Source organism: Orbicella faveolata, unplaced genomic scaffold (genome assembly GCF_042242905.1).
Source record: "Orbicella faveolata isolate gen_17 unplaced genomic scaffold, um_ofav_v1 contig_47, whole genome shotgun sequence".
Taxonomy (NCBI): Eukaryota; Metazoa; Cnidaria; class Anthozoa; order Scleractinia; family Merulinidae; genus Orbicella; species Orbicella faveolata.
The window spans coordinates 3,469,757-3,488,173 of record NW_028301577.1 but is presented as its reverse complement, the minus strand read 5'-3'; the positions used below and the strand labels follow the sequence as shown (position 1 = coordinate 3,488,173).

General features: G+C 41.0%; 1 long non-coding RNA gene across 1 annotated transcript; it reads left to right on the top strand.

The window, feature by feature from the left end:
* The first annotated feature begins 9,031 nt into the window (after window positions 1-9,031).
* Window positions 9,032-9,858, top strand: LOC149096789 (uncharacterized). The gene is made up of 2 exons (XR_016204130.1): window positions 9,032-9,224; window positions 9,694-9,858. It is a non-coding gene; the product is annotated as an uncharacterized LOC149096789 (long non-coding RNA).
* Window positions 9,859-18,417: the final 8,559 nt, after the last annotated feature.

Below are 18,417 nucleotides of genomic sequence, written 5' to 3'. Positions count from 1 at the left end.
AGAAATAAAGACCTGACTCTTAATATCATCACGAGATATTGTTCTAACGAAATGACGCCATGGCGAAGATCGTAGAGCGAGATAAAACTCTACTATCTAAAATTTGAAAAATCGCTTGGTTGGCTGGCAACCCGAATGGTGGGGGGGAGGGGGAAGGGTGTACTCCCAGAAAGGTTGCGTGGGGGTGTGCAGCCCACTTCCAAAACCCTTACCCTATTTATGAACAAAATCTGCGATTTTCCCTACCCTATTTATGACCTGGCCAAAAATTCGATACCCTATTTATGACCGTTGCGACTGGCGCAGTTGCCCTATACTTAAGTTATGAAGGGCTTTTGTTGACTTTCGTATTGATAATAATGAAAAAGTAGCTTCTTCTGACAAACATACCCAATTGAGGACTAGAGTGCTAAAACCATGCCCTATTTAAGACCAAAATGGCCAAAATCGATACCCTATTTATGACCAAAACGACTGAAAAACCCTACCCTTTGAAGCCGCACATACCTATGTAGCCCATATAAGGGAGTCACCCCCCCCCCCCCCTGGGGCTGGCAAACATAAATAACGAGAAAGACACACCGACATTGTTATAACAGTTGCAAGACAGCAGAAACGATATTTGAAGACGTATATAAGGTGGCGGGGTAAAGAGAGTTTTTGTTCAACGAAGGAAGGTACGATATGAAATGTTGAGACTTAAATTAGTATCTTACACTATGGCCGCGAACAATCCGAATGGAAGCAAAACTGGTGAGTCATGTTGTAGCCCAATAGCCCAATTTCGATATGCTAAAATTCAGCCTAAAACAATAGAGCTCAGCACGAGGCTCTGGGGAATAAACCCCACAAACTCTGTAGTTATTCCCCGGAGCCTCATGCTAAGATCTATTGTTTTGGGCTGAATTTTAAAATATCGAGATTAATCTATTCAAAGCCGAAATGAGTTGAAAGAAGGGAATTGTTTATCACCAAAACACGCTGCCACCTTATTATTATCTTTTTTTTCTCGGTTTTTGTTTTTGTTTTGTGATTTTTCTTTCCGATATTTTTCATCCCGACAAAAAAATTTATATACTTTATATTTATATAATTTATATACTTATAACTCTCGATCGCGACTTATAACTCGCGATCGCGACTTATAACTCCCGATCGCGACTTATAACTCGCGATCGCGACCTATAACTCGCGATCGCGACCTATAACTCGCGATCGCGACTTACAACTCTCGAACGCGACTTATAACTCTCGATCACGCCTTATAACCCGCGATCGCCACTTTTAACTCTCGATAGCAACTTATAACTCATGATCGCGACTTTTAACCTGAAATCGCGACTTATAACTTTCGATCGCGACTTATAACTCTCGATCGCGACTTATAGCTCTCGATCGCGACTTATAACTCAAGATCACGATTTATAACTCGCGATCGAGACTTATCACTCTCGATCGCGACTTAAGACTCGCGATCGCGATTTATAACTCGCGATCGCCACTTATAACTCGCCATGGCGACATCTAACTCTCGATCGCGACTAATAACTCTCGATCGCGACTTATAACTCAAGATTGCGATTTATAACTCTCGATCGCGACTTATAACTCTCGATCGAGACTTATCATTCTCGATCGCGACTTAAGACTCGCGATCGCGATTTATAACTCGCGATCGCCACTTATAACTCGCCATGGCGACATCTAACTCACGATCGCGACTTTTAACTCGAAATCGCGACTTATAACTTTCGATCGCGAGCTATAACTCTCGATCGCGACTTATAACTCTCGATCGCGACTTATAACTCTCGATCGCGACTTATAACTCTCGATCGCGACTTATAACTCTCGATCGCGACTTATAACTCTCGATCGCGACTTATAACTCTCGATCGCGACTTATAGCTCTCGATCGCGACTTGTAACTCAAGATCGCGATTTCTAACTCGCGATCGCGACTTATAACTCTCGATCGAGACTTATCACTCTCGATCGCGACTTAAGACTCGCGATCGCGATTTATAACTCGCGATCGCCACTTATAACTCGCCATGGCGACATCTAACTCTCGATAGCGACTAATAACTCTCGATCGCGACTTATAACTCTCGATTGCAACTTATAACTCGCGATCGCCACTTATAACTCTTGATCGCGACTTATAACTCTCGATCGAGACTTATCACTCTCGATCGCGACTTAAGACTCGCGATCGCGATTTATAACTCGCGATCGCCACTTATAACTCGCCATGGCGACATCTAACTCTCGATAGCGACTAATAACTCTCGATCGCGACTTATAACTCTCGATTGCAACTTATAACTCGCGATCGCCACTTATAACTCTTGATCGCGACTTATAACTCTCGATCGCGACTTATAACTCTCGATCGTGACTTACAACTCTCGATCGCGACTTATAACTCGCGATCGCGACTTATAACTCTCAATCGCGACCTATAACTTGCGATCGCGACCTATAACTCTCGATCGCGACTTATAACTCGCGATTGCAACTTATAACTCGCGATCGCGACTTATAACTCTCGATCGCGACTTATAACTGGCGATCGCGACTTATAACTCTCGATCGTGACTTATAACTCTCGATCGCGAATTATAACTCTCAATCGCGACCTATAACTTGCGATCGCGACCTATAACTCGCGATCGCGACTTATAAATCGCGAACGCGACTTATAACTCTCGATCGCGACTTATAACTCGCGATCGCGATTTATAACTCGCGATCGCCACTTATAACTCGCCATAGCGTCTTCTAACTCTCAATCGCGACTTATAACTCGCAATCGCGACTAATAACTCTCCATCGCGACTTACCACTCTCCATCGCGATTTATAACTTTCGATCGCGACTTACAACTCTCGATCGCGACTTATCACTCTCGATCGCGACGTATAACTCGCGAACGCGATTTATAACTCGCGATCGCCACTTATAATTCGCCATAGCGACTTCTAACTCTCGATCGCGACTTATAACTAGCGATCCAGACCTATAACTCTCGATCGCAACTTAAAACTTGCGATCGCGACTTATAGCTCTCGATGGCGATTTATAACTTTCGATCGCGACTTATAACTCTCGATCGCGACTTATAACTCTCGATCGGGACTTTTAACTCTCGATCGCAACTTATAACTCGCGATCGCGACTTATAACTCTCGATTATGACTTAGAACTCGCGATCGCGATTTATAACTGGCGATCGCTACTAATAACTCTCGATCGCGACTAATAACTTTCGATCGCGACTTTTAACTCGCGATCGCCACTTATATCTCGCGATCACCACTTATAACTCGCCATAGCAACATCTAACTCTCGATCGCGACTAATAACTCGCGATCGCGACTTATAACTCTCGATCGCAACTTATCACTCGCGATTGCGACTTATAACTCACGATCGCGACTTATGATCGCGATCGCGACTTATAACTATCGATCGCAACTTACAACTCTCGATCGCGACTTATAACTCTCGATGGCGACTTATAACTCGCGATCGCGACTTATAACACTCGATCGCGACTTATAACTCTCGATCGCGACTTATAACTCTCTATGGCGCCTTATAACTCTAGATCGCGACTTATAGCTCGCGATCGCGCCTTATAACTCTCGATCGCGACATATAACTCTCGATAGCGACTTATAACTCTCGATAGCGACTTATAACTCTCGATCGCGACATATAACTCTCGATCGCACTTCTAACTCTGGATCGCGCGTTATAACTCTAGATCGCGCTTTATAGCTCGCGATCGCGCCTTATAACTCTCGATCGCGACTTATAACTCTCGATCGCGACTTATAACTCTCGATCGCGACATATAACTCTCGATCGCACTTCTAACTCTCGATCGCGCGTTATAACTCTAGATCGCGCTTTATAGCTCGCGATCGCGCCTTATAACTCTCGATCGCGACATATAACTCTCGATCGCGACTTATAACTCTCGATCGCGACTTATAACTCTCGATCGCGACATATAACTCTCGATCGCACTTCTAACTCTCGATCGCGCGTTATAACTCTAGATCGCGCTTTATAGCTCGCGATCGCGCCTTATAACTCTCGATGGCGACTTATAACCCTCGATCGCGACTTATAACTCTCGATCGCGACTTATAACTCTCGATCGCGACTTATAACCCTCGATCGTTACTTACAACTCTCTATCGCGACTTATAACTCTCGATCGCGACATATAACTCTCGATCGCACTTCTAACTCTCGATCGCGCGTTATAACTCTAGATCGCGCTTTATAGCTCGCGATCGCGCCTTATAACTCTCGATGGCGACTTATAACTCTCGATCGCGACTTATAACTCTCGATCGCGACTTATAACTCTCGATCGCGACTTATAACTCTCGATCGCGACTTATAACTCTCGATCGCGACTTATAACTCTCGATCGCGACTTATAACTCTCGATCGCGACTTATAACCCTCGATCGTTACTTACAACTCTCGATCGCGACTTATAACTCTCGATCGCGACTTATAACTCTCGATCGCGACTTATAACTTAATGTCGCAACTTATAACTCTCGATCGCGACTTATAACTCGCGATCGCGACTTATAACCCTCGATCGTTACTTACAACTCTCGATCGCGACTTATAACTCTCGATCGCGACTTATAACTCGCGATAGCGACTTATAACTTGCCATCGTGACTTATAACTCTAGATCGCCACTTATAACTCTCGATGGCCACTTATAACTCGCTATCGCGATTTTTAACTCGCGATCGCGACTTATAACTCTCGATCGCCACTTGTAACTCGCGATAGAGACTTATAACTTGCCATCGCGACTTAAAACTCTCGATCGCGACTTATAACTCTCGATCGCTACTTATAACTCTCGGTCGCGACTTATAACTCTCTATCGCGACTTATAACTCTAGATCGCGACTAATAACTTGCGATCGCAACTTACAACTCTCTATCGCGACTTATAACTTTCGATAGTGACTTATAACTCTCGATCGCCACTTGTAACTCGCGATGGAGACTTATAACTTGCCATCGCGACTTAAAACTCTCGATCGCGACTTATAACTCTCGATCGCTACTTATAACTCTCGGTCGCGACTTATAACTCTCTATCGCGACTTATAACTCTCGATCGCGACTTATAACTTGCGATCGCAACTTACAACTCTCTATCGCGACTTATAACTTTCGATAGTGACTTATAACTCTCGATCGCGACTTATAACTCTCGATCGCGACATATAACTCTCGATCGCACTTCTAACTCTCGATCGCGCGTTATAACTCTAGATCGCGCTTTATAGCTCGCGATCGCGCCTTATAACTCTCGATCGCGACTTATAACTCGCGATCGCGACTTATAACTCTGGATCGCGACTTATAACTCTGGATCGCGACTTGTAACTCTCTATGGCGACTTATAACTCTCGATCTCGTCTTACAACTCTCGATCGCGACTTTTAACTCTCGATTGCGACTTATAACTCTCGATCGCCACTTATAACTCTCGATTGCGACTTATAACTCTCGATCGCGACTTATAACTCGCTAACGCGACTTATAACCCTCGATCTTTACTTATAACTCTCTATCGCGACTTATAACTCTCGATCGCGACTTATAACTCGCGATAGCGACTTGTAACTTGCTATCGCGACTTATAACTCTCGATCGCCACTTATAACTCTCGATCGCCACTTATAACTCGGTATCGGGACTTTTAACTCGCGATCGCGACTTATAACTCTCGATCGCAACTTATAACTCGCGATAGCGACTTATAATTAACTTGCCATCGCGACTTATAACTCTCGATCGCGACTTATAACTCTCGATCGCGAGTTATAACTCTCGATCGCCACTTATAACTCTCGATCGCGACTTATAACTCTCGATCGCGACTTATAACTCTCGATCGCCATTTATAACTCTCGATTGCCACTTATAACTCGCTATCGTGACTTATAACTCGCGATCGCGACTTATAGCTCTCGATCGCCACTTATAACTCAGTGTCGTAAAACCAAACCAAAGTAATCACTCTGGCCAATCACAAAGGACTTATACGAAACAGTGAACCAATCAAAACTCCAGGTTCGCGTCGTCTGGTTTTACTTCTGATTGGTTGAAAAAGTGGCGTGAGCTTTTTAGAGCCAATCGTATATCGTAGAGATACAAATCTAATCACATACGACTTTCGCTACTCAAGTGAAACCTCTGTATCTGGCCTTAAATCCTTTTCTACAATAAAGGTATGGTGTAATTACAGAGTACAATTATGATAACCCCGGATATGGATTTAATGACGTCATTGGTCATTCCACTCAGGTGAGCTCATTTATTCAGAAAAGGCAGTGGCGGGCAGAGGGGGTTACAGAAAGGTTGTTTGGATAGAGTAGAGTAGAAAAGAATCGTATCGAGACGAAACGAATAGAATAGATAACAAATGAAAAGAAAAGGATGAAATAGAATAGAATGGAATGGAATGGAATGGAGCAGAACAGGACAAAACAGAATACAATACAATACAATACAATTGAATGGAATGGAACGGAACGGAACAGAACAGAACAGAGCAGAATACAATAGAATAGGATAGAATGGAATGGAATGAAAAGGAATATAATAGAATAGAACAGAATAGAATAGAATAGAATAGAATGCAATGGAATGGAATGGAACGGAATAGATCAGAACAGAACAGAATAGAATAAAATGGAATGGAATGGAATAGAATGGAACAGAATAAAATAGAACAAAATAGAATAGAATGGAATGGAATAGAATAGAAAAGAGTACATAAACCTTCCTTAGCTATACTTGTAATTTTTCTCTTGCTAATAGCTGTTAATACAATTGAGCAAATATTCGGTTCGTTTAAAAAGGTATATGAATGAGGCGAACGGGTCAATACAAAGTCTGTCAAACCGCCAAAAACAGCTATTACAAACCCGAGAGTTGAATATCGCTTAGCTTCTTGCTATTTAACGTCTACCTTAACGTCAAACAGAGACCTTGTAGCGTTTCTAGTTGTTTGAGGTTTTTTTGAGTGCACTTAGCTTTCAAACAACAGTCCTAACGTTAGCCATGTTTCAGATGTTTGGGAATATTTACCGATCTTTTATTTTCTTTAATTTTTATTCTCTAAATTTTGATCGTACTTCCAAATATTTTACTGGCGGTAGTCTGGTGAGTAAATTTGGATTAATGTTCTTAGTAACATCGTAAATCTTCCAAGGTTACACAATAAGAAAGCTGAAACCGGCTGCAGTATTTGGATATGTAGCCATATGCTTTCGAGCAAGACGTTCGTGCTACAGCTGTATAAATCTTTGACAAACCTATTGGTCGTCGTTAGAGAATCCAGATTCATTGGTCCCTCTTGTTTAAGTCAGAGAACTTTGCTAACCAATTCCACACAATGTTACCTTACGCGCAAATTAACAAGCTACAACTTCTAAAAAAGCTAACATAATTTTCAAGAATCTTGAATATAAATTTAGTCAAAACCAGTACTGTGGCAATGAAGGTTGTTTAAAATCTCTTATGTGCATGTTCCTGTCTGAAATTACATTTTTGTCAAAATTATGTTACGTGAAATGCCCTTGACAACTGCTTTTACTATCTGGCTACAAAGATGTTAGTAACTTAGAAGTAAGCTCATTGATAAGCTTAATGTTCAGGTAAAATCTGGACGTTGCAACAACTGGATAAATACATAATTTGGTACATTTACAACAGCTACGATTCAATGTAAAATGATCGATTAAATTTGAATTCCTAAAAATGATATGCAACTATACATTTATTTCCTCGTTAATCCATATAAATGACTTCCATCAGCCATCAACAATATGTGCAGACATTAAACCCTTTTCTTTCGATAAAGAATTCCGGAGATTCCAAGAGCAAACTAAAATGAAATTAAAATTCTCGTTACGAGATTCGAAATTTTCGGGCATTTGTTCATACCTCGCGAGATTGTCCTCTTTTCAGGAAATTGAGATAATGCTATTCCATTGACCAGTGGAAATTTTCGGAAATTCAAAACGGAATTTAGGTCATCCTCTGTTGACGACTAATTCAAAGTAGTAGAATTCTACTGGTATACTAATGCAAATGTGCAAACTGATTGGCTGAGCTACTCGTATACTATCAGCCATTTTAGAAAACAGCCCTAAGAAAATACGCGCGTTGATTGGTTAAAAATCGTGTTTCTGTAACTCGATGGAAACACGAACTGTTGACGTATTGATGGCGCGAGCAAAGAGAAATTACATATTGATGATCAAAGTAAACAAGCTGTTTTTCTTTTTCTCGTCGCGGTGGTTTCTAAAAGAAATAGGAAACATGTTCTCCGTGTTTCTATCGAGTTATAGAAACACTTATGAAAGTTTGGGAGAACTCAAAAAAGCTGTGAAAACACTCGCCTGCGGCTCGTGTTTGCACAGCATTCCTCGTTCTCCCAAACCTCCACTCGTGTCTCTATAACTCGATAGAAACACGGTACATCTTTTCCGTTTCTTAAATGCAATACAGTAGCTGCGGTCGTCAACGAACGGGCGACATTTTTACGTTTTCCAGAAATTTTGGAGGAATGGATAATGAAATTCTGATATACTGGCATTGGCGGTTTCCAAAAATTCCAAATTATTGAAAGCAAGGGTGCGTGCCCATAAACAACTGCAAATTTCTAATGACAAAACTCAGTCCGTGCAATTTTGTTAAAGCGCGAAGCTTAGTAACACGTAGAGAAATCATTGGAAACCATTTTTTGCGTTTATTTCAGTTAGAAGTCTACTAAAACAATTACGTTATTCGCTCTCGATTTCTATGAGACCGATGGCCAAATCAACTATCACTTCATAGAAATCTCGAGCTCATAATTTAATTATTAATTAGTAAATTATCGAGCTGTGCAAGCCTGAACATACAATTCTCTAATAGCCCACAATCGACATAATTTAATTTAATTTAATTCAAATTACAAGTTGGAGTACAACTTAAGGTAATTGTAATCGTACTTTTCTTGTTGCAGATTGTTTGGAGAGGAACTACTCACGTGGGAGCGGCTCTCGCGATAAGATTGAACAGCAACGGACACATCGAAACTTTCATAGCTGCACGCTATTTTCCACCAGGAAACAGTGGCAATTATTCAGAAAACGTTGCGCCATTAATTAAAGGTAATAAATGTACGAATTAAAAAGAAATTCATTCCGTTTTGTCCAGGCCTCTCGGACAACACGAACATAAAACGACGAAATGCAAAGCCAAAAGTTGCTCAGCTATATATACATACTCTACATTGCTCCACTTACGTCTGGAAAACTACGAAGTAAGAACAACACAAGTGGCCGTATAATGGCTACAATTTCACTGCACTGCTCAAATAGTTTACAATCCGTCTCTTTGTATCTTTAGTTAGGGAAGTTAATTAAAAGCTGTACCGTCTTTAACCGCGCCCATATGAGTTGACCGAGCAATGACTTAGGCCTGGGTCGTAGGCTTATTGCCTCGAAACAAAAGACTGAAAAAGTTAAATTGTTCAGGAAAAAAATATTCGTTGGCACTTTGTCTTTTTTCCCATATAGTTTATTATTGATATGGAACACGTACATATAATGGTGTCAATTTTGTCAATTTTTCTTTCAGCCTAACTTAGCTGAGTGTACTGAGACAATAAAGAAATCCGCCTCATTTGTGAGGACTGTGACCCTTCGATTCAGAGACCCGGAAGCGGGCCAAGACACTTTAATTTAACAAATTTTAGTAGATTTAGACAAAAAGGTCAATAAAAGTAAATATGTAGGTAACCTGGCCAGTCTTGCTTGTGTATCGCTTTTTTTTTTACAAAAGAAGGGCCCCTTAAATAGTCTGAGAACTGCACGGTTTCTCCAGACAAAGCAATGGCGGAAGAACAAACAGAGGAAAAGGAGTAAGACGGGAAGGGAACGGAGAGCCTATGAAGAGTCGTTTTAAGACACTGTATCACTTATACCAGAATGTGGAATCTTCTTTGATCGGTTAGTTCACGGAGCCGGTGTTTTGAAATCACCCAAAAACGTTTGATGCCAAAACACCTTCAAACGCACCTGGTAAATTTGGCGATTATATTGAAATTTACTGCGAAAATTAAATTTTTCTTCACAACAGGAATATTCATTAAAACAACTTAAAAGTTTGAAATGGAATATCTCTTAGACATCCATGCACAAGAAGAAATTTAGATACCGTCAAAACGAAATTAAAGATGTAAGACTTTTTATCGAGAATTTTTTTTTGTCTCATTCACCATAGTTGCTTGTCCCTCCGCAGACTCTCACTCTTATCCGAACAACGTAAAAAGTTTATTCTTCACTTGTTGAACTAAAACAATTCATTTTTGCCCACCTTTTACCGTTCTCAAGCTACTTATGAAATCCATGCAAAAATGTTTAACAATTAAATTTAAAGAATAAAAAAGGTACTATATCAGGTTCTCCGAAAGATGCATAATTTAGCTTAATGAAAGAACAATGCACAAGCAAGCTAGTGAATAGTAAGCGTTTTAGCTTCTAGCTGTATAGTTTTGCTAGCAAGCCAGACACTATAAACATAATTCTTTTTTAATACCATTCAAGTCATTAACAAGCTACACATCCTACATAATTCCATGAGTTGATAAGATAGAGAGCACTCCAGAAAAACACTAATTCTCTTGAGGCCTAACTTAACTGAGCTGAAAGGTTAAGTTCTTTATCACTACAATGCTAATTTTTTAATAACTTTAATTTACAACTAATTTATTTCGCAGTTTAAACGAATGGTTACGAACTTGTTCTTAAGGAAACAGCAGTCTGGGTAGCAGTTCACGGCTATTCCTTAAATAACTATTTTATTCAATTAAGTAAATTAATTATAAGGTTAACTAGCTTCTTCTACTGAATCAGAGAACGATTTAGAGAACTTTGTCTGGACAGCGGCCAAGCTGACATCTAATAGTGTGTTTTAATAACTAATGTAAGGAATTTGCCCTATAAAACTGCTCTATTATATTGCAATACAAAGAAAAGATACCAAAAGCAGTAGTAAGAAATAGTGAGAAAAGTGATGACTGAAACCAAACGGTTAAAACATCTTCTCAGCGTAGTAATTTAACTTTTTCACCATCTTGTAAAAAATTTAAATTTTGATGAAATGTATTTGACGACCTCAGTGCCGATGTTTGACATCATTCTGTTTTGCACCCGTTGAATTGAAGTGATGGGATTCTACCATCGAGAGATGAAGTTTTAAGTTAAAACTTTATATCTTGCTATTCCCACAAAATAAAAAGTACCAAGCAGCTACGTAAAAGTTATTAGACCAGAATATTTACCCATCGTTTCAAGATGGCGGCCATATTACCCTCTCATGGCCGTTGATTGGACTTCATCCTCTTTTCAAACCGTGAAAGAGATGGGATTCTACTATCAAGAGATCATGTTACAGGCGATAGTAGACTGCCTTGATGTAAGGACAAAAACTAGCAAGGTACTAGGAAAGACGCTATTAGACCTAAAATGTTGGACTTCGTCTCAAAATGGAGCCTTATCAGACTAACACTGCTCATGTTTGACATCGTTCTCTTTTTCACTCGTTAAAGACATGGGATTCTACCATCGAGACATGAAATTCTACCTTACAATTTTATATCTTGATATCCCCCAAAAAACTACCAAACTACTACATAAAACGTTATTAGACCAGAAAATTTACACTTGGTTTCAAAATAGCGGCCATGTTAGCCTATTACTGACAAGAGCCAAATCTAGCATCTTCAAAAAGTCTAGTGAGCATTTTCTGAGGTCCCAACACCAACACCTCGAGTGTGCCGCATCTCTAAACGCGCGAGAACTTACTAGAGAAAAGAAAGTTAATATGGGCGAGAATCTCTTACTCAAGTACTGTCCAAATCAATAGACTTCCACAAGTGAAATACACGTGTGTAGGTTTGGAGGGGGGGGGGGGGGGGGAGGAGGGGGGTACTAAAAGTACCATCTTTGATAAGTTAGGTAAACATTGGTTGGGATAACTGCACCTAAAACGCGAGTGTGGCGCATCTCTAAACGCGCGAGAACTTACGAAAAAAAAGAAAGTTGGTATGGGCGAGAATATCCAACCCAAACACTGTGCAAATCAATAGACTTCCACGAGTGAAATACACGGGTGTAGATTTGAGAAAGAGCCAAATCTAGCATCTTCAAAATGTCTAGTAAGCATTTTTTGAGATCCCGCCACTAAAACCGCGAGTGTGGCGCATCTCTAAACGCGCGAGAACTTACTAGAGAAAAGAAAGTTAATATGCGCGAGAATCTCTTACTCAAGTACTGTCCAAATCGTTAGACTTTGACAAGTGAAATACACGTGTGTAGATTTGGGGGAGGGCTAAAAGTAACATCTTTAAAAAGTTAGGTAAGCATTGCTTGGGATCCCTGCTCCTAAAACGCGAGTGTGGCGCATCTCTTAACGCGCGACAACTCAAAAGAGAAAAAAAAAGTTGATATGGGCGAGAATCTGCAACCCAAAGAATGTCCAAATCAACAGACTTCCACGAGTGAAATACACGTGTGTAGATTTTAAAAAGGGCCAAACCTAGCATCTTTAAAACGTCCAGTAAGCATTGTTTGACATCCCGACACCAAAACCGCGAGTGCGGCGCATCTCTAAACAAGCGAAAACTTACGAGACAGAAGAAGGTTAATATGGGCGAGAATCTCCAACCCAAACGCTCTTCAAATCGATAGACTTCCACAAGTGAAATACACGTGTGTAGAGTTGGGGAAGGGCTAAAAGTAGCATCTTCAAAAAGTTAGGTAAGCATTGGTTGGGATCCCTGAACCTAAAAGGGGAGTGTGGCGCATCTCTAAACGCGCAAAAACTCACCAGAGAAAAAAAAGTTGATATATTGGAGAATCTTCAACCCAAACGCTGTCCAAATCGATAGACTTCAACAAGTGAAATACACGTGTGTAGATTTAACAAGGGGCCAAACCTAGCATCCTGAAAAAATCTAGTAAGCATAGTTTGGTATGCCGACACCGAAATCGCGAGTGTGGCGCATCTCTGAACGCGCGAAAACACGCGAGAGAGAAAAAATATAAATGGGCGAGAATCTCCAACCCAAACACTGTTTAAATAGATAGACTTCCACTAGTGAAATACACCTGTTTGCATTTGGAGGAGGGCTAAAAGTAGCGTCTTTAAGAAGTTAAGTAAGCATTGGCTGGGATTCTTGCGCCTAAAACGCTAGTGTGGCACATCTCTAAACGCGCCTGAACTTACGAGAGAAAAGAAAGTTGATATGGGCGAGAATCTCTGACCCAAGCACTTTCTAAATCGATAGACTTCCACAAATGAAATACACGTGCGAAGATCTAGGGGAGGGCTAAAAGTAGCATCTTTAAAACGTTAGGTAAGCATTGGTTGGGTCCCCTGCATCTGAAAGGGGATTGTGGGGAATCTCTAAAGGCGCGAGAACTTACGAGAGAGAAGACAGTTGATATGGGCGAGAATCTCCGACCCAAACACTGTTCAAATCGATACACTTCCACAAGCGAAATACACGTGTGTAGATATGAGAAAGGGCCAAACCTAGCATCCTGAAAAAGTCCAGTAAGCATAGTTTGGGATGCCGACACCGAAATCGCGAGTGTGGCGCATCTCTGAACGCGCGAAAACACGTGAGAGAGAAAAAAATATAAATGGGCGAGAATCTCCAATCCAAACACTGTTTAAAGCGATAGACTTCCACAAGTGAAATACACCTGTGTAGATTTGAAAAATAGCCAAATCTAGCATCTTCAAAAAGTCTAGTGAGCATTTCTTGAGATCCTGACACCAAAACCGCGAGCGTGGCGCATCTCTAAACGCGCGAGAACTTACTAGAGAAAAGAAAGTTGATATGGGCGAGAATCTCTAACCCAAGTACTGTCCAAATCGATAGACTTCCACAAATGAAATACACGTCTTTAGATTTGGAGGAGGGCTAGAAGTAGCATCTTTAAAAAGTTAGGTAAGCATTGGCTGGGATTCTTGCGCCTAAAACGCGAGTGTGGTACATCTCTAAACGCGCGAGAACTTACTAGAGAAAAAAGCTTATTAGGGCAAGAATCTCTTACTCAAGCACTTTCCAAATCGATAGACTTCCACATGTGAAATACACGTGTGCAGATCTAGGGGAGGGCTAAGAGAAGCATCTTTAAAAAGTTAGGTAAGCATTTATTGGGATCCCGCCACTTGAACAGGAGTGTGGCGCATCTCTAAACGCGCGAGAACTTACCACAGAAAAGAAAGTTGATAGGGGCGAGAATCTCTTACCCAAGTGCTGTCCAAATCTATAGACGTCCACAAGTGAAATACACGTGTGTAGATTTTGGGGAGGGCTAAAAGTAGCGTCTTTAAGAAGTTAAGTAAGCATTGGCTGGGATTCTTGCACCTAAAAAGGTTAGTGTGGCATATCTCTAAACACGAAAGAACTTACCAGAGAAAAAAAGTTGATATGGGCGAGAATCTCTTACTCAAGCACTTTCCAAATCGATAGACTTCCACAAGTGAAATACACGTGTGTAGATCTAGGGGAGGGCTAAAAGTGGCATCTTTAAAAAGTTAGGTAAGCATTGGTTGGGATCCCTGAACCTATAACGCGAGTGTGGCGCATCTCTAAACGCGCGAAAACACGTGAGAAAAAAAAAATGGGCGAGAATGTTCAACCCAAACACTGTTTAAATCGATAGACTTCCACAAGTGAAATACACGTGTAGATTTAACAAAGGGCCAAACCTAGCATAAACGCGCGAGAACTTACCACAGAAAAGAAAGTTGATAGGGGCGAGAATCTCTTACCCAAGTACTGTCCAAATCGATAGACTTCCACAAGTGAAATACACGTGTGTAGATCTAGTGCATGGCAAAAAGTAGCATCTTTAAAACGTTAGGTAAGAATTGGTTGGGATCCCTGAACCTAAAACGCGATTATGGAGCATCTCTAAACGCGCGAAAACTTACAAGAGAAAAAAAAGTTGAAATGGGCGAGTATCTCCAACCTAAACACTGTCCAAATTCATAGACTTCCACAAGTGAAATACAAGTGTGTAGATTTGAGGTAGCGCTAAAAGTGCCATCTTTGATAAGTTAGGTAAGCATTTGTTGGGGTCCCTGCACCTAAAACGAGAGTGTGGCGCATCTCTAAACGAGAAAAACTCAGTAGAGAAAAAAAAAGTTGATATGTTGGAAAATCTTCAACCCAAACGCTGTCCAAATCGATAGACTTTAATAAGTGAAATACACGTGTGTAGATTTGAGAAAGGGCCAAACCTAGAATCCTCAAAAAGTCCAGTCAGCATAGTTTGGGATACCGACACCGAAATCGCCAGTGTGGCGCATCTCTAAACGCGCGAGAACTTACTAGAGAAAAGAAAGTTAATATGGCCGAGAATCTCTTACCCAAGTACTGTCCAAATCGATAGACTTCCTCAAGTGAAATACACGTGTTTAGATTTGGGAAAGGGCTAAAAGTAGCGTCTTTAAGAAGTTAAGTTAGCATTGGCTGGGATTCTCGCACCTAAAACGTTAGTGTGGCACATCTCTAAACGCGCGTGAACTGACTAGAGAAAAGAAAGTTGATATGGGCAAGAATCTCTGACCCAAGCACTTTCTAAATCGATAGACTTCCACAAGTGAAATACACGTGTGTAGATCAAGGGGAGGGCTAAGAGTAGCATCTTTAAAAAGTTATATAAGCATTGGTTGGGATCCCTGAACCGAAAACGCGAGTGTGGCGCATCTCTAAACGCGCGCGAACTTACGAGAGAGAAGAAGGTTGATTTGGGCGAGAATCTCCAACCCAAACACTGTTCAAATCGATACACTTCCACAAGTGAAATACACGTGTGTAGATTTAACAAAGGGCCAAACCTAGCATCCTGAAAAAGTCCAGTAAGCATAGTTTGGGATGCCGACACCGAAATCGCGGGTGTGGCGCATCTCTGAACGCGCGAAAACACGTGACAGAGAAAAAATATAAATGGGCGAGAATCTTCAACCCAAACACTGTTTAAATCGATAGACTTCCACAAGTAAAATACACCTGTGTAGATTTGAGAAAGATCCAAATCTAGCATCTTCAAAAAGTCCAGTGAGCATTTTTTGAGATCCCGACACCAAAACCGCGGGAGTGACGCATCTCTAAACGCGCGAGAACTTACTAGAGAAAAGAAAGTTGATATGGGCGAGAATCTCTCACACAAGTACTGTCCAAATCGATATACTTTAACGAGGGAAATACATGTGTCTAGATTTAAGGCAGAGCTAAAAGTAGCATCTTTAAAAAGTTAGGCAAGCATTGGTTGGGTATCCCTGCACTTAAACGCGAGTGTGGCGCATCTCTAAACGCGCGAGAACTTACGAGAGAAAAGAAAGTTGATATGAGCGAGAATTTCTCACCCAAGTGCTGTCCAAATCGATAGACTTCCACAATTGAAGTACACGTGTTTAGATTTTGGGGAGGGCTAAAAGTAGCGTGTTTAAGAATTTAAGTAAGCATTGGCTGGGATTCTTGCACCTAAAACGTTAGTGTGGCACATCTCTAAACACGAAAGAACTTACTAGAAAAAAAAAAGTTGATATGGACGAGAATCTCTTACTCAACCACTTTCCAAATCCATAGACTTCCGCAAGTGAAATATATGTGTGTAGATCTAGTGGATGGCAAAAAGTAGCATCTTTAAAAAGTTATGTAAGCATTGGTTGGGATCCCTGAACCTAAAACGCGAGTGTGGCGCATCTCTAAACGCGCGAGAACTTACGAGAAAAAAAAAAAGTTAAAATGGGCGAGAATCTGCGACCCAACACGTGAGAGAAAAGAACGTTGATATGGGCGAGAATCTCTTACCCAAGTACTGTCCAAATCGATAGACTTCCGCAAGTGAAATACACGTGTGTAGATCTAGTGCATGGCAAAAAGTAGCATCTTTAAAACGTTAGGTAAGAATTGGTTGGGATCCCTGAACCTAAAACGCGATTGTGGAGCATCTCTAAACGCGCGAAAACTTACAAGAGAAAAAAAAGTTGAAATGGGCCAGTATCTTCAACCTAAACACTGTCCAAATTCATAGACTTCCACAAGTGAAATACAAGTGTGTAGATTTGAGGTAGCGCTAAAAGTGCCATCTTCGATATGTTAGGTAAGCATTTGTTGGGGTCCCTGCACCTAAAACGAGAGTGTGGCGCATCTCTAAACGCGCAAAAACTCAGTAGAGAAAAAAAAAGTTGATATGTTGGAAAATCTTCAACCCAAACGCTGTCCAAATCGATAGACTTTAATAAGTGAAATACACGTGTGTAGATTTGAGAAAGGGCCAAACCTAGAATCCTCAAAAAGTCCAGTCAGCATAGTTTGGGATACCGACACCGAAATCGTTAGTGTGGCGCATCTCTAAACGCGCGAGAACTTACTAGAGAAAAGAAAGTTAATATGGCCGAGAATCTCTTACCCAAGTACTGTCCAAATCGATAGACTTCCTCAAGTGAAATACACGTGTCTAGATTTGGGGCAGGGCTAAAAGTAGCGTCTTTAAGAAGTTAAGTTAGCATTGGCTGGGATTCTCGCGCCTAAAACGTTAGTGTGGCACATCTCTAAACACGCGTAAACTTACTAGAGAAAAGAAAGTTGATATGGGCGAGAATCTCTGACCCAAGCACTTTCTAAATCGATAGACTTCCACAAGTGAAATACACGTGTGTAGATCAAGGGGAGGGCTAAGAGTAGCATCTTTAAAAAGTTATATAAGCATTGGTTGGGTTCCCTGCACCTGAAAGGGGATTGTGGCGCATCTCTAAACGCGCGCGAACTTACGAGAGAGAAGAAAGTTTATATCGGCGAGAATCTCCAACCCAAACACTGTTCAAATCGATACACTTCCACAAGTGAAATACACATGTGTAGATTTAACAAAGGGCCAAACCTAGCATCCTGAAAAAGTCCAGTAAGCATAGTTTGGGATGCCGACATCGAAATCGCGAGTGTGGCGCATCTCTAAACGCGCGAAAACACGTGAGAGAAAAAAATTAAAATGGGCGAGAATCTTCAACCCAAACACTGTTTAAATCGATAGACTTCCACAAGTAAAATACACCTGTGTAGATTTGAGAAAGAGCCAAATCTAGCATCTTCAAAAAGTCTAGCATTTTTTGAGATCCCGACACCAAAACCGCGGGAGTGGCGCATCTCTAAACGCGCGAGAACTTACTAGAGAAAAGAAAGTTGATATGGGCGAGAATCTCTCACACAAGTACTGTCCAAATCGATATACATTTACAAGGGAAATACATGTGTGTAGATTTAAGGCAGAGCTAAAA